The sequence below is a fragment of the Serinus canaria genome, chromosome 2 (genome assembly GCF_022539315.1).
Source record: "Serinus canaria isolate serCan28SL12 chromosome 2, serCan2020, whole genome shotgun sequence".
In the NCBI taxonomy this organism is placed as follows: Eukaryota; Metazoa; Chordata; class Aves; order Passeriformes; family Fringillidae; genus Serinus; species Serinus canaria.
This window is the reverse complement of record NC_066315.1, coordinates 43,865,601-43,888,978: the sequence shown is the minus strand read 5'-3', so window position 1 is coordinate 43,888,978 and position 23,378 is coordinate 43,865,601. Positions and strand designations below refer to the sequence as shown.

The 23,378-nt window shown below is 39.7% G+C and overlaps 1 protein-coding gene across 4 annotated transcripts in view; it reads right to left on the bottom strand.

Annotated features, from left to right (window-relative positions):
• Positions 1 to 23,378, bottom strand: part of TMEM108 (transmembrane protein 108) — a 161,654-nt gene that overhangs the window by 87,139 nt on the left and 51,137 nt on the right. Inside the window, exon 1 of one of the 4 annotated variants that reach the window (XM_030238737.2) lies at positions 18,079 to 18,271. The exons of the other annotated variants lie outside the window; for them this stretch is intronic. The gene's annotated coding sequence lies outside the window, so the exon portion shown is untranslated. Of the gene's footprint in view, positions 1 to 18,078; positions 18,272 to 23,378 lie in introns of those variants that run through there. 4 annotated transcript variants of the gene reach the window in all.

The window sequence follows — 23,378 nt, the reverse complement described above, 5'->3', positions numbered from 1 at the left end:
ATAAATTCTGGTATTGTGGTTGAAATAAATTGCAGGCTTTTGTGTATATACTTTTTTAGACCAGGAATTTACCCTGTGCTAAGAAATACAAACTAGTGTGCATATGGGCAAAGAAAAAAAGGTTATCAATAGAAAACTTTATTATGTTCTTCTGTTGGTCTAAGTTAGAAGATTTATCCTTTTGACTACATGGCCATAAAATTATATAGAGAGAACTCAGTGAACATACATAAATGACATGTTGCCATGAATGTCTCAACTTCTTCAAAGTCCTGACTTGGGCTTAATAGAAGAAAACATTTCAGTCAGAAGGGACCCACAACGATCATCTAGTTCAACTAATTTAAATTTAAACATTTTGAAAACATTTTTTTCCCACAGTTTTTAATACCTTATTTCTTGTGTACAGGAAATATGTGCGAAACTTCTTGTGAGGCAAGAGACATCTAATAAGATTTATTTTATAATTTTGGAATCCCAGGAACACCAGTGATGGTTTTCCAAAGGCAGAGACTGCTTGCAATGACTATCAAGGCTGCACAAAGTTGTATGCAGCCACCAAAATTTGGGTGTGTACTGGAGTTTCATACTGCACAGGGATATTCCCTGTTTTTTCTCTCATCTCTTCCCAGTTGTGCCTATGATTCTCCTTGTCTTCATCACTGCTCCTGGGCTCTACTGCACTGTTTTATAGAGCTGCCTGCTAAGTAACAGCAACTCCTCTGACCCCTTCCTCGAGTATTTAGAGCTTGGACTAATTTTTGCCTGTGGAGGTGACTTTGTAATTATCACCATGGAATTTCATCTGCCATTTTTGCCACGAAATCATTTCCTACCTTAACTTTTCTGAGAGATGGCAATGAAGGGCTGAATTGTTATTATTATAAAATAATAATATTGTTATTATTATTAAACTGCAAATATGTACCTATCATATATAAGCACTTCTGAAGCTGCCACAGTTTCTACAATAACACCTTCCAATCATGGAAATTCTTCTGTACCTCTAAAAAGACAAAGCAAAATCTCATGGTCAGACATTTCAATAGCTGCAGAGGAAATCTCCTTTCTGAGTATCAAGCCATGTCCAGCCATCATGATACTCTTCTCAGGGCCCTGTAGGTACATTTATTTATCACAATCAAGGGAGGTTACAGACTGAGTGGCTGGTAGCTGAGAGCGCTCCAGTTCACCAACCCATGTCCTCTTAGGTATTTGAGAACGTAATTTTAGGCACAAATAGATTAGCAAAGTTGTGCACAGGCAGATGGAAAATGCAGACACACAGCCAGTTCCTGACTTTGGACAGTTTAATTGAAAACCAGAGTACCACCACCCATTTTAAATACACAGACTGTCACTTACAAGAAAAAAAAATGAAGCACGAGCAGAAATAGAAGTGGTCTTGGAAAAAAAATTAGTTGGAAAATGTGTGCTAAACTTCAATAATCCAAAATCTAATGTGAGTCTCTGAGTTTTGTATCTATTTCATACTCCTCACTCATTTCTTCAACACCTCCCTGAGGTTTTTTGGGAGTAGATGTCTCCAAAATATTAATTTTGAAACATACTGAGCTTTAATGTTTGAGAAGCCATTCTGAGTATTTGAGGGAATTATCTGATGCAACTATACCTGGTCCCTGAGATTTATTCTTTTTAAGTATTGTAAAGTTAATTTCCTAGATTTTGGTCTCCAAGTGAAAGGGCATATTCCCAATTCCTCTGAACTCCCTCTGAAAGCCAGGAAATAAAGGTGTAATTATGACCTTCATTTCAGTTCTGCATTGCAGTTCATATTGGTGTACCTACTGACATACTCTGAAACAAAGCAATAAAGTTAGTGCAAGTTCGTAGCCAAATCTATGTCAACTTTGAAATATTCATCTTCCATAGTTAAATTTGACAACATTTGTATCCAGAAAAGGTTTCATATGCCTAGCCACAGACACCTGTGTTTAAAAATACTGGTTAAGCACTTGGTGTCTGAAATGGACTTACGTATTTTGCATTTTTTAGTACACAATATTTCACATATAGTTTATCTTACCAAGATGATGAATAGATGTGTGAAATCCCTGTGGACAGCTAGCAATATTGTCTTTCACAGTAAGTGATCCCCTCAACATCTCAGTTAAATTAAAGAGGACAATGAAGACATAATGATGGATTGAAGACAAAGGAGTCCAAAAGAGCAGACAGCTCCCAGCCATTCATTATGTCTGATGGGGAAAAAATGCCAACCAGGCCTTAAATTAAAGAAATAGAAGGGAAAGAACAGAAGATGCACGTTGAGGCAAAGCTAACAGTCAGTGGAGAACTCTTTTTTGCTGTCTGTCAAATGGAAACCAGTAGACTAAAATAAAGAAACTGAAAAACGGTGATGAAAAGAGTAGACAGGCAAAAGACATGCCACTCCCATCCATGAAGCACATAAAACTTATTATCTTACTTCTGACTGCCTTCTCTCCTCTATGGATCATTCTGGAAAGAAGAAAATGGTACACCTCAGACAGTTTTCAACAATAGTATTTCTCCAGAAAATGAAAGAGGAAAAGCAGACAGACTCAGAAGTACTTTTATCTCCGATCTTTTTTGACTCCTCTCTTAAGAACACCCAGCCTTGATCCTTTCAGTATAATATTGTCCCAGGATGTTCAATGGATTTCTCATAAGACATCAACAGCAGAGGCTGCTCACTTACAACTCAAGAGAGCTGAGACTACCCTCAGGAGTTACTCCCCCAGGGTAAATTCCACCACCATGGTCTTCATCCACTGCATCCCACAGGTTAGTCACAGTGGGTGTTCTGGTGTGCCTCATCAAAGGAAGCTACACACGGCTCAAGCACAACTCTGTGTCTTCTTTATGTTTGTTTCTTAATTTTATGGCCTGCTTCCACAATCCAGATGTTATTTTGCAAAATTTATATCCAAAAAAGCTTCAGGGCATGCTAATAAAAAGATGATTAACTTGCAGCAATAAGATTCCTCCTAGAAGGAATTCTCTGTTCTTGTTCAACGTGTTTTTTGCTGTGATTGTTTGCTGTGATTTATTTCCCACTGCTTGGAACATGCAAACCACCTTTACCATCTTTCTTCATAACATTCTGAGTGCAGAATTTTTTATATTTATGTCCATTTTATACTTAGATCTTTCAGCACTTTTTGAAGTAGATTCCTCTTTGCAGATTTAAGAATGAGCAATTCACATCTACTTCCACTATTACCCAGAGAAGTGTACACCCTTTGCTTTCCTAAGGTCTCCAGAGAGTAGGGTCTATCATCAGGATATCACAGCTGATCAAAACCAGTCTTGGTGGTGGGGTGCAGGCCTGTCATATGTGCATAAGGAATAGTCAGGTGGGATCTGAACTGGAGCTACTACCATGCTTTTCTAGCATCCTATGTGACACAAACTTGGAAGCAGAAAATCTCAGAGCATCCAGAACAAAACCAAAACCAAACAACCTTCCCAAAGCCTCTCCCCTCTGAATTCAGATGCACAGCATCTACAATCCCCACTGGGCCTGAGGCTAGCTGTGGTTTTCCTTGTATTGGTGTTTGGATCCATACCTCCCCATTAGCACAAGGACAAACACCATCAAGGAAAACACACCAAGCAGGGTCGATATACAAGGGAAACCTTACAGCAATTGTTCCCTCTTCCTCATCTTCCCTACTTCATCATTAACTACCAAAGTCCCAATCCCTCATCTCTCTAACACAACAGTTCCATTTCCTTCATTCCCACAGCGCTGCTCCCAGCTGTGACAGGGTTTCCATGAACAACTCTAGGCAAGATGATCACTTAAAGACTACTGTCATTCCTGTGGCAAGTGGAGGCCATGGCCAGCTAGCTCTTGAGGGTCACTGTCATAAAAATAGGTGGGCATGAAGAACCTCACGTCTAAGTCACCATGGCAAGGGGAAGGACTTAGTTGGGAAAGGCCGGGTAAAACTATTGTTGCCTTTGGCCATTTAATATCTTGGCATCTATGGTCATCTCATGAACAATCACTGAACAGCAAAAGGCAATGATTCAAAGGGAAGGGAAAACAGAGGAAAACCACCAGGGTGGAAATGAAATGTCATTTCACAGGAGACATGACCATTCTGGAAAAGCTGTGATGGTCACTCTCTTGGCTGATTATAACTGAGAAATCCCAGAGATGGAGATCAGAAAAACTCTAAAGCGCTAGGCTGCTCAATGTTCTTCACACTACATCAGTGGTGCAAGGGACTATTTCTTGACTATTTCTTTGTTCCTAATTACCTACCATTAGCAAATACTTCTTATGGCAGCTCCAGTGGGAGAAAAGTCTGAACAGTTGCTCTGGTTGCTTCTTGTTCCCAATGGTGCAAAGACATGACTGTGTCTGTCTGTCTGTCCAGCTTTAGTATAAGAAAAGAAGAAGCCCTTCCTTACATCTTTCAAGTCTGTGAAGCCCTGAGAAGCTAACATCTTCATAAAGATCAAACTGACTTAGCAGCTGTAGGGATAATTAGAATTTGGTCATTAATACATATTAGAGGTGGGCAGGGGAAGACTTCTGTGCTTATTTTAAAACTTGTATATGGCTGAATATAAAATATCCAATGATGAAATAGTGAAATATTTTTGTGAAATCCCTATGGACACCTAGCAATATTCTCTTTCCCAGTAAGCAATCCCCTCAATACATGAGAATATATGGGCATTTGAAACTTTGATAATGAAATTTTATTTCATTGAAATATGAAATTGAAATACACCTTGAAACATGCTGTTTTGGGTAACTGAAGGAAAAAGTCCAACTTCTCTGAGTATTTAGGAGAATAATCTTTTACAATGCAACATGAAAAAACAAAGTGGAACAACTGAGTCAAGAAAGTTGTACAGAAAAAGTCCATAGTGAAAAGCACTTTTTACTGTCCTCTTGAAAAGACTTTTTTTAGAAATGAAATATGACAAAATTAAGACTAAGTTGTGTAATTTTTCAAAATTTTCCTTGTGGGTCTTATGACAGCTAAACCAAAGAAAATCTTTAAATATTCATTTCAAGCTCATGATGAAAATTTCACAGGCTGCACTACACCAAGGAAGCATTCAGCAGTATAAATTGCCTGCTCTTTGATAGAAAAACTTTATAACCACTGGAAGCCCTCCTGCTAAAAGACTTTTCTGGCACACAAGACTATGTTGGTAAAGCTGTCTCTACAACTTCTGGAAAAATAAAGAAAATACAGCCTGCTTATCCTTCTCACTCACAGCAGGGAATGGATGGAGAAACAAGCTCTACTTCCACACCACTCTTGTGATGCTGGGTTTTCCCTGGAGGATCTCCTGTGGCGTCTCATGGACCTCAGGGTGTCCCCACTGTGGATGTGACATTTGATTTACACACTGAAACTCCCTCTGCAATGAGCAGGTGGATTGGCTCCTCTGAAGCCTGATGCCTGTGCCCTGTTTGAAATGCCTCTCTTGGGAGGAAGAGGCCCATTCCTTTTTTGTGGGGCTGTTTTTCTCCACTGAGTTTTAAAGGGCTGAAGGTCAAGCAATTGATTTCAGCCCATAACACTGAAAATGAGGATGCCAACATCTGTAAAAGGAATCTCACCCAGAGCTTTGTCCAGCTACAGGGATTTCAAGGCTTATGGGGTTAACTTCTCTGCAGCTGTGTTAAACTATTCTCTTGTTCCCATTGTGTAGGGTATACAATAAAAAAAGACTTAATGTAAAGGACAGGCAAGCAAATAGCTTTGCCTGCATTGTAATAAACACAGGAGAGTTGAAAAAGGGTTTACCTTTGTGAAGCAGCTGAAATCAGGCTTTTCATATTATTCAGCCTGATTAAATGCAAGTATTTCAAGTAGATTAAAAAAAGCATGCAAAAGAGAAGGCACTATTTTCCCTTTTTTACAATATGGTAGTGTATTCCTAAGGTGGATTGACTGGGTCAAATTTTCAAGAATGGAAAGCATCAGCTGTACACAAAGCATGCTTCATGCTTCTGAAATTCAGGCCATAATAGCAGTTTCATAAAGATGCTCCAAAATGCAAGCAAGTCCTGTGCTGCCAAACATACCTGTATTGGAGTCCTGAAAACACTGTTACACAGGCCCCAGATGGCTTCAAAGGAAATCTATGGTTGAGATGGAAACATCTCAATATAACTTTAACTCAATATAATCTCAATATAATTTTAACTGCAAGATCATCTTCCCTTTAGTGAACGTCACAATTACCCAGCTAAACAAATAATCCTTAAGACACCACCACAAAGGAGGCTCAATATTGTGCATCAGCATTATCTGATTTACAGTGAACTAAAGATGCAAGCTAGGAGATGAAAGTGCCTCTAATTGTTTTGACAAAAATCTCACATACTGGGTTTTGGCTTTGAAAACTTCATCTGTAAAAAAGGTTCCGTGGTACTAACTTCCCTCAAGAGACTGTAAAGATTAACAAGATTGGGGGATATGAAGGAAGAAAATGATCAAGATAGGCTAATTAAGTTTTGGAGCATCTCTAGGGGAACTTCAAGTGACCTGCTATAAGATAAGCACAGCAGACCTGAGTCCAAGACCCATCCACTCTGCCTTGCCTCTCAGCTCCCTAGGCTGGTTTACATCTACAAAGCACAAAGGAAATAATCACCAGTGAAGGATGGCAGTGCAGTGCTCTCCTGGCTCCATCAGATGCTGAGCCCAGTCCACAGACTCAGCCTTTCTGAGAACTGAAGATGGGTGAAATACAAGAACTTTGAATCAGGTCACAGTGTCCTGCCTGTATATTTTGGTTGTGGCCCATCCAATTGTAACAAACAAGTCCCACAGTTAAGGAAAACATAACCATGCCAGTTGCCAAAAAAAAATTAAATAAATGCGATGCATTCATCATTGTAATTTTGAATTGCATATATGTATTTGTTTGTGGATATATGTATAGATGATAGCTATGTTTTCTGTTGGTCTTTCCTTCCCCATTTATACTAGCATGCCCCTCAGTGACAAAAGGTAACAAAAAAAAAAAGAAAAAAGAAGAAAGGAAAAAATTTAATAAAGCTGTACAACATATCTCCTTTTTCTTTTCAGTCAAAAGAAAATCATATTAAGTTTCCTATCAAAATACATGTTCAAGATTATTTCCATGTCAGTTTTGGATTGAATGTTTTGAACTAGCTCTAATCATAATGTGTGAGTACAGCATAAGGATCTAATTTCAGAATGACAGGTTATAATAGACATACACAAGTACCTAAGATTGAAAGAAACATTTCATTATAATTGAAAAAAGCATGGTAAGAAAGCATAACCACCTTTTCAATTCTTAACCATTCAGTCTCAATGGTGCAATAATGTATTTAATACTAACCTATATTGCTAGATTTTTAACAGACCATAAATCCCAACAAAACCCAAGATTGTTTAAATAAATATTTTTAGTAAAAATATCAGTATGGTAAACAGACGTGAAAGTTTGGGCATTTCTAAGACCTTCTTGTGTGCTCTGCCAGATCCTCTTGCCCCCATGACAGGTTGTTAATTCAGGGGCAATCCCAACTGAAGTGTTTGCTGGTTTCCTCTGCTCAGCTATTTTAGAGCACACATTCATCTTGAAATGAAGTCTATCACTTCAAAGACAAAGTCTGTCTGAACTAGCTTCTTCTATGAAATTATAACAACTTCAGCTCTAAGAATAGGAACATCTTTGGCAGATCTGGATGGATGGATGCATAAATGCATAATCATTTGACACAGAAAGTAAGACAATGTCTTGACCTATGTCTCTGGTCAAACCTCCTTTTAACAGAGCCATTTACTACCTCCTTTATAATCAGACATTCAATATGGTAAGGAGAGAAGGGAGATAAAGTGAGCTCTGAAATATGACTGCACTGCTTTGGCGGGCTGATCAACACACACTGGAAAATAGAATAGTACACCTGCTTAGGCTTGAGATTTCATCTCAGAGCTTATCACAACTGTGTCTAGTTCAAGGCACACCATTTATTTATCCTCAACTTTCCCAGGGTTTGAGGTCAAAGGAAGAAATAGCCACAGAAAAATTAGGAGACTGCCAACCAGTGATCCAGACATTAATAGCAATCCTTTTTTACAGAAGACTATTTTGCACATCATTTTGAGACAGTGGGTGGAAATAAAAATTAAAAAAAAATCACATGGCATCACACAGAAATGTAGTCACATAAAAATTTAGGTTTGAAGGAAGGTGGCAGGAAATAGGTTCTTGGTAATTTCCAAATTATTCATTCTTCTGCCTTCAAGATTACTGTAGTGCAAACACTGAAATTCATTTGAAAAGGCATGTCGTGCTGTCTGATTCAATAGGAAGAATTTCCAAGAAAATTAAATGTCAGAGCAGCACGGCTTATTGGTTTTACTCAATGTAAATTCACTTTTTATGCAACTCTGAATAATAATAATAATAATGCACTAGTCTGTGTCAATGTCATGTCTACAACTTAAGGCTTTGGAAAGGGGGACTGAAGGCAAAAGAAGGAGAGGTAGGGTAAGATGATTGGGCAAGATGCTAACCTGGTACTGACAGAGATTTAGCTCTATATGACAGGTCTGAAGCTTTAGAGAGGATTTAGCATGCAGATCACTGTGTGTCTTATTTTCTTCCTTTTCAGTTTGTGCAGCGAACAAGACTGCCCCTGGCTAAACAGCTCATCTTCCCTCCTTCAAAAGGTTCACTGGCATGTACAGAGGTCCAAGTAATGCAGAAGGAAAAGCACATGAAAAAAAACCAAAAAAAACCAGAAATCTCAAAACACCAGCATCTAAAACCACATTATCCTGTCAACTAAGATTATGCTCACATGCACAGCTTATTCTAATAGGTTAGTGAAAACTCTGTTAACTGCCTGGGACTGTGAAGTTCTTCCTCAGGTGAAGTTCCCCCTCAGATGAAGCCCACTGACCCTGACAGGAGATTTCAGGATAGATTCAGCATCTGGCTCAAGATTCATAAAGCAGAGCAAGCAAATGCCACCATTTGAAGAAGGCTGTTCTTTCTTTTCCTGACAGGTGTAAGGAAGAGCCTAGACATGGAAAGAATAAGACTGCTTAGGTGAAAGACAGATAGGTGGATTTAATAAATAACCATGTGCCTAAATAGCTGACTAGAGCTAAAATGTGAGGACCATTTCAGGTGTGTCAGATACTTTCTGCTACACTGCAACTGAGATGGGCTAAGCCATGTTCTGAGCTGCTGACTGCAAATCCAGAGTAATTCCAGTGACTCTGTCCTACCACAATGGGATTCACTATGAAAATGAACTGATGAAGGAAAATGGGGAAGAGTGGTCTTGAACAGAACAGGAGAGGATGTGGGAGAGACTGGATTGTTACAGCAGGATTTTTGCAGGTACAGACTTCAGTGAGACACCCTTCTCATTGTGAAAGCTAATAGAGACTATTTCCTATTTGTGCATCTGAAAAACATTCTCTCTCCCTTTCTATCCTTCTCTTTTCCTACTAAAGAAAAATTTTTCAGTGAAACAGAGATGACCTCTTCAATGGTGCTTGTTTGCACCATGGCTCTGCTTCTACAGGTGGTAAAAGTTGGGGAAAACATGCTGTGTCTTTTGGGTGCAATGCATTTCTGAGGCATGAGTTCAGCCTTGCAAGGACAAAACCAGGAGATGTCCAGCCACAGATGTATTGTGTGACACAGTTCCCACCTTATCCCCAGATCAGCTCACACAATTTGAGGCTACCCAGGGACACAATGAAGAATCCTTTTCAAATAAAACTGCAGCTTCTCTCTGCTTCAGGAGCCCCTGTTCCTGTGTCAAAACAGGTTGTCACAACACAGTTACAGGAGATATGAATCAATATGAAGGAATGAGAGTTCTTTTGGTGCATCTATCCCAGCAGGGCAAGAAATCTACACTGGCTCTGGTCTGTACACAGTGCAACAATGCAAACAATAAACTCACATACCTTGGTTTTTAGTCTGATATCCAGCCTCACTCAGTGTAAGAGCAAGGACTGACTGCACACATTCAGCAAGTCAAGGTCACAACAAGAAGGAACTTGCTGTTTGCTGCATCTCTGCCTCAGCACTGATGGCATTGGGCAATCCAACCAGACTGAGGTAAGGGCTTGGAAAACCACCGTGGTTGGGCCTAGGGCAGTGGAAAGCTGCCCTGGGGAACTGAATTCTGTCTCTGCCTCAGTGCCTAATGCCAAGGGAGTCACAAAACCCAAACTTCAGGCAGGCAGTCATTAACTGCATCTTTGTTTGCTTAGAGCAGAGCACAGAACACCTGCGCTCAGAACTGTGGAGGCGTGGAGCAATTCCAACCGTGATGGACTCAGCAGAAGCCAGCTCCAAAACAAAGAGAGGATGATCCAATGCTGTTTCTTGAAAGTCAGGGCATGAGCATCTCAAGTTGGGCATCTAAATGAAATGTCCTTTGTTGACATTATGATTCTGTGCATAATTTTCCCCGGTGCACAATGTCATTTCACCTTATTGGCGCGTTGTGCCGATAAATTCATTAATGTTTTTAAAGCACTCGGATGCCGCAATAATGAGAGCCACAGAAGTGCTCCCCAGGAAATTAATAACTCTGGCTTCAAAGCTGGCTTTGAATGATGTACAGTTACGGGAAGAAGAGGTGACATAATGAACTACTATGATAAAATAAAATATTGATTCATCTGAGCAGTGTTGATTGAAATATCTCCATACTCCAGAGAGCTTTGCTTTGTATCCTTAAAAGGGCTTTTTAGGTGTAACTTACACAGTTTAAAAACACAAAAATAAAATAGTAAATTAAAAAAAAAGAAAAAATAATCCTCCAGAGAACTGGAGCCTTTTCTGTTCTGAGCCCAGACTTTAACCCTTGAGGTGACAAACACCTGACCTTGCCTTACTGCTAGTCTCATACCTACTGCCTGAATCCTGCCCACCTCTCTCTCTTTCTCCTGTGTATTGGTTTCATCCTTTCTTAAACGTCCCATCCTCTCCTCCTCAGCACCCCTCTGTGCCTTCTCTCTCGGTCTCACCATGTTATCTCCACATATTAGTAATCTCTTTGTCCTTTTCCTCATCTCCTTTGCATGGGGACCGTACCCCAGCCCTGTCCTTTCTTCATCATTTCAATCCCCAGGGCAACCACTTAGGCCATAGCCACAACCTTTTATCTTCCTCATCTGAACCCTCCTCCCTACCAACCAAATCCTAGCACAGCTGAACTGTAAAATTTGAAGAAACATACATGGATAAGGATTTTTCAGTCCAGAAGGCAGTCTAATGTGGCAGTTTTCCACCAATATGAGAAAAGCTCTAACCTTGACATCCACTACAGAAATCCCTCTTAGTTTTTTATCCTGGTCCCCTCCCCCTGACAGATTTCAACTTCCTGATCTGTGATATGGAAATTCCACATAATAATACAAGGTACTGTAATGTGATCAAACATGATTGCCCATCCCCCTGTTTTGTTAATTTCTTTTTCTCTAAGAGACTAAATTATTCTCATTGAAATGAAAAAAAATTAAAGACTAAAATAGGCATCAGGCAACCTTTACCAGATTCAAGGTCAACTGAGTTTTTGTCTATATTTTTCTGCATTCATGAAGACTCTGACCCACCAAATCAGCAGGCACTCAAGTCTTTGCAAGGAGACAATCAAACCATCAAGAAGGGGAAGTCCTGTAGATAAATGTGTCTGATTCTTCCTATGCTTCACTCCAAATTATGTGAGCAAACTTTCTGGATTCTGCTGGACTATATACAGAGAGGTGTATTATGATTTACAGGATTTATCACTGAAGCGTTCTTCAATCTCCTTCATATTGAAAGATATGAAGGCAAATCCTTAACTGAAATATATTTAAAGAAATTAGGTAAAATAACATATGGAATACTTTTGCAACAAATGCTTTAATTGTATGCAAACTGAATTAAGTCTTTTATTAGCATGTAATTAGGAGAAACATTAATACATTATTTTAATTTGAAAAAATCATAAGTTAGAAGCTTTGAAACAGAAAGCTGCATAATAGCAGCTTTAACATTAAGATGTCATTGTAAAAAAGAATGTATATAATGAACTCAGAAAAATAGAAATATAACTGCCTGATCCTTTCCTTGTTTCCTGTACATCTGCATTGGAGTTTGTCTATTGTTATTCAACTAGCTAATCATCATCTTTTGTGTGGTCTGCCTGTGTTTTTACTCCAAGAGGCTAATCTGTGAAGACATCTGTTATTTGGTAGATAATAGGCCATTTCAAGTCTCAAAGCCCTGCAAGGCATTTCTGAAGAAGGAGAAGTAGATACATCTGTTCCCACCAGGTAGGAGTACAACTGAGCATGCTGTAACACAGCAGAACAAAACTTTCACTTGCTATTCACCAGAAGGCTAAATGCACATGGAACAATGCAAACAAAGAGAAATTCTGGAGTAGTTTGTTAAGGCTGGGAGTGAGATTGACTTTATATAAACCATTTAATGTTTTCTTGGGAAAACAGTGCATCTCACACCAAAGAACAGTGGGATTTGTCATAGTGATCCTGGATCTATAAACCAGGCACAGTCACAAAAGCAGTGGTCCACTGAATCTGATGTTCTTTTGTTGGGAAAAGCCAATATGAGACATTTTGAGGGCAATGTAGATGCTTGATATTCACAGGGAAAGAAAATCTTGTGCCATTCCTCTCTAATAACTTATCTGTATGAACCAGTTTTCTCTGCTTTCCAGTGAAAATATACTACATCTGCATTATCCATGAATCAATTGCAGCTTTGAATAATCCTTCTTATCACAGATTCAGGAAAAAAACAGGACATATCTTTCTGTTAGAATGCCTAAGTAACTTAGCACACAGCACCTGAATTGTGCAAGCTTCCATTTCTTAAATCTTTATCACTCTGTCAAGTCTTCCCCATTGTGCTATGAGTGCAGATGAGACCCATATATTCAGATTTATCTTACCTAGGGTTTGTGATGCTTTTACTGACATCTGCTCTGAAAGCAGGCTGGCCATGCAAGTAGCACAACAGATGTCAGCAGCAGGACAATCTGTATATGTGAATTTAACATACATGCAAGTTCCTTGTATTTACACTTTAGAACTGCAGTAGCCACAAACTGCAAATTTAAGGAGTAATGTGATTTCTTACTCCAGTTTCACCTACTTGTGCATTTTGGAGAATCCTTGCTACACAGGAGTTAAAGTTCTGGCTTGTTTTTTGACTGCCTCAGCTCACAGGCCTCGAGCACTGCAGTGATAGCAGAGTTGATGCAGTGTTGCCCCAAACTCTGATTTGTCAACTGCAGAAATATTAAGCTGAGGAGTGATATATGATGGTGACACTTTCTGATGGGTGTGTACAGCTGAAAGTGTTGTTCAGCGAGATGAGTTAGATATTTTTCACACCCCAATTTTTTTTTCTTTTATTGAGGTTTCAGATATTTGATCACTCTTCTTGGATGGAAATATGGCCTTGCAATTCTTTTTTCAGAAAAATAAGGCTCCTTCCAGTGTGGTGGTTAAGCTAGTTACCCACAGCCTATATAAGTACCTTAATCACCATTCTGCTGAGTACTCTAACATAAGGCTTCCTTCCCTGCCCTCCTAGAGCTATTTTTCCATTTTGTATAAATTTGACACAAAATCCAAGTCTCCTTTCTGTCGTGAGAATGCCCTGAAATCTCCTCTAAATGGAAAGATGAGTTTCTCTGTCTCTCTCTCTAGCCACAAACACCAAACTATTTCTTTGAAACCAAACAGCTATAGCAGGACTAAGATGCACAGATTGACTGTAGCCTGTTAATTTACAATTTAGGTGAAAAAGAATAAAATAACACACATAGATTTAAAGCTCAGAAAGTTATTTCCTCTCTCTATTTCTTGACTCAGACATCTATGTATCAACATTAACAGCCTGAGATTTGTTGTGGAAACCCGGAGCCCTGGAAATATTTTTCTGTCTGCTCTGGGGTGCCCTGACCCCCAGGGGAGCGCTGACTTTGATCCTCACTCATGGAGAAAACTTCCTAGACTTTAAGATAGACTAGAATCCACAAAAGTGTGAAATAGATTATAGAGAGTAGTGTAGGTGTATCACTCTCTGAGAAATTTAAGTTTTGGAATTTTTAGTATGCTGTAGATAGAAGCAAAATAGAGAGCACAGAGTGTCATCCTGGGTTTCTTCTTCATGCCTCTTCTTCCTTCTTCTTCATGAGTTTGGGTAGCATTTTGTAATTGAGCAAAAAAGTCTGCATTGTGGGCTCTTTAGGATCAGTTATTAAGTTAAAAGGAAAAATAATCTAGGTGTCAGTTCTTAATTGGATAGTTTAGTCTTAAAAAACCTTGAAACAAAAAATTGTTGGCCATTTTGTGCCTCCCAATAAAAAGCTGCCAAACTCACAGCAGCGAGACTGTTTTACTGCTAAGAAATAATAAACACTCGAATCCAAACATAAACTACTGTCTCAAGTGCCTTCAATCCAAACACAAAAAAAACCAACAACTAATACCACCACAATTTGTGATCAATATTAAATCCTGTTCCAAATGTATGCTCATTTTATCAGAGATATTAAGCAAAGGGATGCAAAACAGCTGAGCTAACTTGTGTTGAGAATATTTTGGCTACAGCAAGAGTCAGAAAAGACCACAGATGCTGTAAATGATTAGCAGGGGCCTTGAAAGCCTTCCTGAGTGATGGGATGATTCTAGTCAATGTCACAGTGTGCTTTCACCTCTAATATATGCCATAAAAGCATCCTGGATGCACATTCAGTCTGTTTCTCCACACAAAGGGCAGGGTTTCCAACATCCTAAAGGTTTGGGAATGGCAGCAACTGTTGCTCCTAGATACCATCTACATAGAAAGAAGTACCTCCCCAAGGAGCCAAGAGCTGGCAAGACACATTCACTCTACACATCAGTGTTACAGCTACACAGCCTTTTGCAGATAAGCACAGACATATTTTACTGATGATGTGAGCTGGCTGAAGGCAAAAGCCACACAGTGTGACACTATGCTCTAGGGAATAAATCCAGCTCCTGAGAGAGCTTATTGGATCAAGCACAGCTAAGGTAGCTGCAGGGCTTCCCATTCATTGGGGAAATCAAGATCAAAGTGAACTCACTGGTCTGCAAAACTCCATCAATGGACAATGAATAGGCAGGAAACCCTACTCCTGGTAAGAGATTTCTCTTTAAAACATGAAGTAATAGCTCTCTGTGCAAAACAGACAGATCCTGGAAGAACTGCATTATACATTTATGACATAAAATGCTCTGCAGATGAAGAAGGAAAATTTGGAAATGTACTTATAACAAAAAAGATCATTATTAAGGATCTAAAACACAGTATATCACACACAAGTTTCCCAGCAATTCTGCAAATATGGTTTATAAAGTTGTGACCTCATCAGCGGCTATACCTCTCTACCAATGCAGGACCCCTGCACATTAATTCTTGCTTTGAAAGTCTCCAGATATTGCCTCCAGGTATCTGGAAGAAATATTTTTCTGTTTAATGGCAGATTTGAGACAAGGCCTATCCTTGGGAATCTACTGTAAGCCATTTACATCAGCTCTTTCTTAATCTTAACGACGTTGGGATGAGGTCCTGTATTAAAATAGGACAGGTCATTAACCACAGGTTAGTGCAAAATCAGATCTGGGAATTTATCAGGGTCAGAAATCAAACAAACCCCAATTTCTCTTCCAAGTGGGTACTGCAGTGGAACACATGGGTGAGGTTCCTCCCCATGACATCTCTAGAACAACTGCCTGTAAAATAATGCCACTCAGTCCTTGACACAGCACTGCCAAACAGATGATAGCACTGAAGTACATTCAGGGATAAAGCTGATCAAAGAGCTGGTAAAATTATCCACAATGAACAGTTTTAATAGACAGTGGATAAACAATTTATGGACACATGAAGTATAGAGATGGTAGAATCAAGGAAGAATCAAGACAAATTAAAAGAAAAGGAAGTATAGAGAAAATATCATACAGGATTTCACAGCACCCAGATACATTCTGTTATGGAACAGTTTTGTAAGACAAGTGGGGTGAGTAGAGCCAGAACCTTATAAAACAGATAGGCAAAACATTTGGAAACATATTGCCAGTCAGAATTCACAGGAATTTGGTGCCTGAACAGCCCATGTGTCTCTGCAGCTTCCATCCTTCTATCTGATCACAATCAGTTCAACTCTGTACTTGCTTTTCAGTCCACAAGAAATATTAAAATGAAATCTGGAGACACAGCTTGAAATTGTAAACAATGATCAATTAGCATCTCTCACCACACAATTTATTACCTTTTTTTTTCATGGCCTTTGCCATGCCCTTAAGTGCCACACTGATTTACTGCACTTCTCTGCCTAATTATCTCTAGTGTCTTATTTCAGAAGCAATACTGTTCTTAGCTGTTTCTTTACTGGTAGTATTGCATTTGGAGGGCCCATCCCATCACCTGTTTCAAAGCTACAACAGCAAGACCAGATCTGCAGTTTAGAAACAAGGGATGTCTTTCAAGTATTTGGGAAAGAAGAAGCTGCTGCAAATTACAGAAAGCAAATTCCAGAGCTAGTCTACAGCAACAGGCCTGAGAAAAGTAAAGCTAGAAAGCAGCCACCTCCTCTCTGAAAAATTATTCTTGAGGGTGAGAGAAGACAACATTCAGACACCTGGGAAATGAGTATTTTCTGAGAGTTCTTAACTCAATTACAGCATCCTGCAAGGAGGCTTTCACCTATCCCACCTAGGAGCACAGGAACATACAGACTGGCACATGTGAGGACATGGTGACAGCCAGCTGGGAACATATTCAAAGGGGAAATCAGAAGACAGTCAATGAATAGCGGAGATTTTAGACCACGGTAGTGTAAAAAAAACCAAGAACCCTTAATTTTTAAAATGAAGCTCAGTGTGTCTGTCAAAGGGTAATTGATACAGCAGTTCAGACAGAAGGGGACTGGATTCCAGGTCTTCATTTCTCTGTTCCTGGAAAGGCTGTTGTGTTAAGGCCAAGCCAAATGACACTGACTCTGTCTATTTGTGCTCCTACAAACCAGTACTTCACAGTATGTGAAACATGTGAAAACTACATGATTTAAAAGTGGAAGAGAAAGATACAAGTGCCCAACTTCTATTAATAAAAGCAGTGTGTATTTTCAATGAGACAGAGATTCCTGCAATGCAAATCCACCATTGACAATAGGATGTAGACTCGACAATAGAATGTAGACTCTTGCAGTATTTACTCTTAAAAATCCAACTCAGAACTGAACTAAAAGTTGCAGAAATCCCAGAAACAATGGTTGAATAGTCTCCCTAGCACACAGTGATGCTTAAAAGTCAAGATTTGCCAAAAAGTATCAAAATATTTCTATGAGACATAATGGGAAACACCTGTTGTAGCAGCAATGTGTGATACCACTGAACAAAAGTTGCTTTTTTACTACTGGACCTTACATAAGGAAGAGTTACCAAGGTAAGAGGGTATGTGTTTATGCAGAATAGAAAACATATTAGGTAGCTAACAACAAAAAAGCTTTGAAGGAAAATGTGATTTTTTTCTACCGTCAGAAGTCATGGGAAATACAATTCCATTTCTTAAATTATTCCTCATTTCCACATTCTTTCTTTTTCGTGCCAGTTGCTGCCCCTATCTCTAACAGGAAAGTGTCAGTGTCAAAAATGAGAGACGTAGTATAACTGAAAATAAAAGTTAATTACTGTGGAAATTCAACTCCAGAGCTTTAATTAAAGCCTGACAAATGTATCATGGACCCCAGGCACCAGCATGGAGTACACCCATTACAGAGATTACTCCTCTTTCTATGGCCTCCCATGCTCACACAAAGGAAATATCAATCATGCCAGAAAATGGCTTTTCCAAATCAAAGATGCTGGGAATTATTCTATTACCTTTCTCGTAGATAATTTTCAGAGCTGCTGAGAGGGATTTTTATGCAAGAAAGCAGCATGTTAGTGTAAATTTTTGCTTAATTGCTAGGTTAATGTTAAATTGCAGCTTTTCTTTTAGGAAAAATGGCAGCTGATGAGCCCCTTTCTACAAACCTACATTTCCTCTGTAGCTTCTCCATATGTAAGTAGGTATGTGAGAGACAAACAGCTTCAAAATGACACGTGATGAAAAGAATCACAGGACAGCAGCAATCCTCTCATGATGGAAACTGCAGTGGACTCCATCTAGAATTCTTCAGCAAGCCCATGAATGTTTTTGCTGCCCTCCAACCAGCCTGCTCAGAAGAAATATTTCCACTGGAGTCCCATGAAGAGCTGTTTGGGATGAGTGACCTACCACAACGTGGACATTATCGTGTTCTTTTTTGGGGTCTAACCTTCCAACCAGATGTTGTGAGAGCACTGCTGAAAGAAAGAAAGGTTTTCTTTTAGATATACTTTATAGCTCCACTGCAATTATTTTATCATCTACTGAGCACTCAGAAGCAATGAACAATGCTGACAAGATAATAGAGTAAGAGAGATGAACATTCTTGCTTTTATTTGCTTAATATTTAAGGCTTGGGTTTTTAGGTGATCAAGAAGTAAAAGCAAAGTACGCTCAAATCTCAAGAGTTGTTTTCTTACTCCTTCTTCTGCTAAGATATTTAAATAAAGTAAGGGGTGTACTTTCACAGACCAGGTTCTCCCCCCTTTAATCCTAAAGCAATAATCCCACATTTATGAGATTATTTTTCGTTGCCATGGAAATTGACGATGTAAGAAATTCAGCATTATCATTCCTGTATAGGCAGGCAAGATACAGTCCTTTTGAAAGACAGACATTTTCCAGACACCTCTCCCTACCCCCACCCTCCTACACACAAGAGAGGTCACAGCACAAGAAGAAGACACACATACTGTACACAGCACACTACATATGGCAAAATTCCTCACACAGGTTCAGACTCACAGTACTTTTAGGACTGTGAGGAATGATCCATCCCATCCCAGTGCCACAGCAGAATTCATTTGTGGCACTATGAACTCCTGATAAAAACTAGAGACAGCAGTTTGTGGTAGTTTGGGATTACAGGACCTTACCCTACAATGCAGTAGTCTAAAATCACCCACTCCTTTCCCCAAAAAAAACCAAATTGAGATTATTAAAAGCACTTTGAGATATAGCCTCTTTGTTCTTTGCATAGGCACCAAACAGCATCATTATCTGTGAAGTGGGACTCCAGTGTTTCAGCACTCTCCCCACCCATCCTGCAGTGAGACACTACTTACCAACACTGACTGGCAGGCATCTCAGGCTTTAGTAAATCCACAAAGCCTCTCAGGAACAAAGGCACCCCCAAAGCATTCTGCTCTTACATCTTGCATGTGCTGGTGGCTGATAAGCTATAGCACCAACAGCAGATCTGAAGTTGTTCCTCAGTAAAGAAATGTCTAAACACCTTATTTTGTTTGCAAATTTACTCTTGGGTCTTAAGAGCTGTTGTTATGCAGAGAAAAGACAAAAAGCCAGGATTCAGGAAATTGCATTTTCATGCAATCTTTGAATCTGAAAAACATACAGCCAGATCCCAGGCATATCCAATGAGTCTGACTTACACTCTTATAGGAGTCAGTAAAAGAACTTGCACAAAGCTCCCCAAAATTACCCCACAGCACTCAGATCAACTCCCTGTTCTAATGAGTTCCCTTCTTCACAGTGATTCAAGTGCTTGTGCCAGGACTGGGGATAAAACTCAATTCCTTCTCCCACTCCTTTTGCATTAAATCCTTAATGCATCCCCCTCCCAGGCTCAGCATGGTGTGAATAAAGTAACAATCACACAACAACACGGTCTACATATTTTTGCTTATAAGTCTCTTTTAATAACAAAATATCCCTAGAGGACAGCAACAGGAACCACGGGATTTCAAAACCCATACAATATAACACCCAAGTAACAAAGCAAATTTCTTCACTCTCCTTTGCTATTCTCTCAGGCCTGACCCAGAGAGACCAAGAGGTGTAAAACTCCTCATCTCTTCAGTGCATTTATGAGACAGGCAAGGTTTCAAGCCAACTGTGATGATGATTGTTATGATGTGGACATCTGTTTGCTGAGACTGGCACATTTGTTTCTTTACAAATGAAAGGGCCAAGAGGAAGCCAGTTTTTAATCATCTTTATGGATTTACTTGACAGTAATACTCAAGAAAATCAAACTTACACAATCTACCTTCAGCTTCGTAATTCTTTGTAATTTTGGTGGTACAAAAAATGCTCTAGATGCAGAGAATTTATCTCTTGAAGAAGGAAACAGTTTCTTGACCAAGCTTTGGGATGCTACACCTATTATTTCATTCTTTAGTGAAACAGACTTAATTTTGTAGCACGTATCTGAAGGGTAAACAGGGAGCTGTGCTGAGAAACAACTCATATTTATGACTCTATTTCTGTATTAATATCATGCTTATCCCATTTTCTGACCATTACCCATGAGCACACATGGAAAAGTACCTGTCCCCCTTCTATTACAGGAGTAAATTGTACCTGGCTCTTGTAGATGCTTTAAGCCAAATATCAGTGTAGAGGTGATGCTTACAATTGATGGGATACATACACAGATTAAATTTTCTCACTCACAATTTTCTTATTTACTTTCATGTTTATTTCTTGCTGCTCTTTTAAGAAAGATGAAATCTCCAATTCATTTTACTGAATAGCAGTCAAGAAACCTACAATTAAGAGTTCATGTAGAATGACCACAGACCACCTACAGCAGCTACAGAAAATGGGCTTTAGCACCAAAGTGCACTCGTTTGTGCAACTAAACAGATATTACCATTCACTAGCAACAGCAGACAAACTCATGTTCTCTACATGTCCTCTACAACCACCACTGGGATCAATTCTACTGAGTTATTAAGAGTGCCACAGAATTTCTCTGTCCATATGGACAGACACAGACGTGACTACGCTGCTGCCATACTGCTTAGGTTTCCTTCTCTGTGGACCAGGTGCTGATCTGCTCATCACATATCAGAAAAGAAAACATCTTTCTCCCTTTTCTAAGGAGAAGCTTTGTTTAGCAAAACAAAAGCCCCATGTACCTGAGGTTGTCAAGCCAGAGCTATTCCCAAGTGCTGAAATCACAAAATGTAAAGAATTTATTTGTAGAGGCCAAATTGCTTTCCTGAAATAAAAAGATCCCTAATACTCAGAGAAGACACATTTGTCTGTGTTTACAAATAAGGCCCCAGCCAAGCTATGATACCTGAACACAAATACACTGTAATTCTGACAAGGGATAGAAAGATTAATGTACTTTAAGTCCAGAGGGAAATCCCTCCAGACATTGTTTCTAAAAGCTTAGAAATCAGCTTGTTTTTTTTCCCTGTGGTTGCTGCTATTCCTTAGCAACAAAGCCAGTCTACTGAACATGGCTCTGCTCTAACACATTCCAGAAATAACTCGCAGGGCTGGCATTGTTTGGACTAACAGGGGAAAACTAATCGGGTCATTTGCTGTGTGCTAGTGCTCTCCACCTGCTGACCACCTGCACGTCCCCAGGACAATCCAAGGAATACCCACATGCCCTCACACGTGAGTGTGTATGTACCTAAACATTCAGACATGTATCTGGAGAGTATTTTTAAGGGGAGATTTTTCACAGCTCTTATGTGGGGGATGGAGAGAAAGATGGAGGAGGACAAAACAAAGGCTTTCTTCTGTCTCTAACAGAAGACAATAAGAGTTTCACCCAAGCCCCAAGCGCCTTCCCCACCCACCCAAGTGGCCAGGAGGAACCTATGTCCTTGTCCTCCAGACAGCAAAAGAACCACCCCCTGTTCCAAACTGCAAACCCCACTCCCCACAAGTGGAGACAATGCAGAGAGCAGCTTCTGTTCCCACATCCCTTCATCTTTACAACAGTGTGGGTATAGCAGCTCCCAAAATCTCTGTGCTAATGCCAAAGCTCCCTTGTGGAAATAGGGAGTGTTTGGAGACTTTGTCTCTCACTTTTCAGGGCTTGCCAGAGAGATGGGCTTCCAGACCAGCACATACTACAGAATCCAATGTTTTCCTCCTGAAAGACACATCACTTAAATAAAGAGTTCCTTGCAATCTATCATAAAGGGCAAGATTTTTTTTCTGCTTAGAAAATTGCAAACACTTGGAATATTTTTCAGTTCCATGCTGGGGTAAGGAATTTACACTTAAAATTGTAGTGGGCCAAAAAGAAGAAAAAAAAACCCTAACACAAAACCAAATGCCCTAAACCTCACCTAGGATCTAGAAAAGTACAAGCCCAAATTGTTGCTTTGTCTGATTCAACCAGGGCCTTGAATCCAAAGCTCCAGCTTCTCACATGAGTGCCTGCATCAGGAGGGACTTACATACCCTGGAGAGGGACATTCTTTGTCTAACATTGGACTTGACAAACAGAGATTAGGTGGAATGGCTGTATATTTTAGTAAAACAACACTTTCCTTTCAATGCAAAAGTATTTTCTGACAAAATATATTGCATTTTGAACATTGAGGCTTGTTGTAATTCATATCTAAGAGGTCCAAGCTCGGTGCCAACAAGAGTAGTGACTGCACAACACTTCACATGCACAGACAGAATGCTCTGCCATGACGTAAATGTATGCAAACCATAATGCTACACTAACAAAGGATGGACAAAACCAAACAAAACGTGTCCAAAATTCAAGAGAACATAGCCAGGCCCTGTTCAGTAGTGCTTCATCTGTTCTAGGTAGTGGCAGGACCTGAGGATTTTCTCTCTGTTTTCAATGCTGTCTGTGCTGCTATTAACATGCTACCACTACACTGAATTCAAGGTCAAAAAAGAAGGAAGGAGGGAAGAAAATTTAGCAGGTTTTAACTTTGATTTGTTTTTAAAAGCATAGGATAAATTGTCTTCTCTCACCCTCAGCCCAACAAAAATGTTTGGAAAGCAGAGAGAAGCATAAATCACACCTATGAAAAGTTCAACACACCTGCCACTACCAGCCAGAAGATTCTTTTTCTACTCTGACTCACAAGATACCTCAAGGTGCAATCCAGCCTACTGCACATAAACCCCTTCATTTTGAATTTTACACATTTGCCTCTTCATAAAGGAGTTCAATACTTCAGTACCAATGAACTGAGCAGATAAGTAAACTTGAGTTTATAAAAATGACTGAGCCTTTCCGAGGTGCTTCACACCATGCCTCAGGAGTGCTCAGTGGGCTGTGATGCACACCAAGAGCCAAGTTGCTGGGTGCTGTTATATATTTCACATACCCTGCAGTACCTCATCCCTGAGACATCAGTCTCCAGTGTGATGGTGCCTCCAGGGGAGAGGAACACAGCTAAACAAAGAGCAGCATGTGGGTGCCCACACTCAGGTGTACCCAAAATTGTGGC